A 1,843-nucleotide genomic window follows, 5' to 3' on the forward strand; every position below is an offset into this window, starting at 1 on the left:
GGGTGGGGGAAAAGTGTGAAGGCATTCACTGGGCAATCTCACAAGCAGGCAATGAAGGCTGATGTTATCAAAGGGGTGAGGCAGGATTTACTGACTTTATACCTGAGCCAGGTTGATAGGGTATGGATCAATCATTAAGGGCTTTAACAGTGAAGACCAGTAGATAAATGGGAGCTAGAAGAGAGATGCAAATAGAAGGCAGGTGTGGAACTGTGGACATCTACAAATGCAGGAGACTGGGCTCAGTGGCCTGGCAGGATCCTTCCAATCCAATGTTGGGTGTGCCTGTACACAAGTGCAGATGCTGATCCGATGTATTGTAATTACAGTGCAGAGCAGATCTGATTAATCAAGTTCACTGGAGCATGGTAATTACTGCACTCTAGCAGCCTCCTGTGTCTCATGTATCAGCGTCCCCACATTGCAAAATGGTGGTGGGGGCGCTTGAACTAACGCTCATCAAATGAGCTATAATTCAAGTGCCCCCACCACCATTTTGAAGCATGGAAACACTGATCCATGAGATGCCAGGGCGTTTTAGTTATAGCAGCTCTTGGAGCTGCTCTAATTAAAGTGCTGTCCTCCACCCCCAGAGCACATGTAAAAGTGCTCCCTGTGCTCCAAGTGATATGCCAGGAAAGTGAACTCTTCCACTTCTACTTCTGAATTGCTATAAGTAGGACAAGATGGCATTGCTTAGATCTAAAAGGGCCAGAAAGAAGGAGGTTGCCGAGGTCAAGATGCAAGAGGAAGAGGGCCTGAACAGGAGTTGTAGCTGTGTGGAAGGAGAGAAGAAGGATTTGGACATTGGACAGGGAGAAGCACAAGACTTGAATAGGATTTGGAAGTGAGGGTCTAGAGAAGGGATGATTAACCCCCTGGACCAAATTTGGTCTGTGGTGCTGTGTTATTAGGCCTGCAGGGCTCCACATGAGTCTGCAAGTTTGGAGGCAAGGGAGCAGTGGCAGTGTTAATTGCTGCTCCCCTGTTGTCCAATTTTTGGACCCATGAGGAGTCCTGTGGGTGGACAGTGTAGCCCTGAATGCTAGATCAGGTGTGCAGGGCTAGAACAGGACTTGGACAGCATGAGACAGGATCCAGGCTTGTAGGGCCCCATCCAGGCAGCATGAGGAGGGATCCAGGTGTGAGGAGCAGCATGAGATGGGATCTGATTATGGAGGGCCCAACCCTGTGTGCCGACTCTGTGTGGGACCAGCCCTGCACCACTCATATGGTCTGCAGAACCAATAGCCAGAGCATCACTGATCTAGAGACTGCAAAGTTAAAGACAGCATGCTTAGATTGCAGGCCAAAGGGGATTCAAAGTGTTAGAGAAGAGAGAGAGAAAGGAAAATTGGATAGGAAAGTTTAAGATTTTCCTTGCTTTGTTCATGCTCAGCTAATGATTGGACATCCATAGGTAGATGTCAGGGAGAAGGGCTGAGATCTTCCTCTGGAAGCAGATGATTTATTGCAGAATTCAATGAGTTGTTAACATAGAGATGATATTAGAAGCTGTGTTTCACTCTTGCCCAGAGATGAGACAGAGGGAAAAGAGAAGAGCAAAGATGGAGCCAAGTTGAACAAAAAACATTAGAGATTGAAGCAAGAGGATCTTTCAAAATGAAGCTGAAGGACCAATTAGAGGCAGAAGAAGAACCAAGAGGAAAAAGACTGATGCAGGGCATGATATGAAAAAACATAGCTTTCTGCTAGAGTGTCAATGCAAGCTGGTAAGTTGAGCAGAAAGAGGAAGGGATAATAATCCTGAGATTTAGCAAAGAACAAAGTTGTTTAAAAAGTTGGTATGAGGGAGCGGGGCCTAGGGGCGGCCATGAACTCC

Source organism: Crocodylus porosus, unplaced genomic scaffold, assembly GCF_001723895.1.
Source record: "Crocodylus porosus isolate Cpor-Errol unplaced genomic scaffold, CroPor_comp1, whole genome shotgun sequence".
NCBI classification, from domain to species: Eukaryota; Metazoa; Chordata; order Crocodylia; family Crocodylidae; genus Crocodylus; species Crocodylus porosus.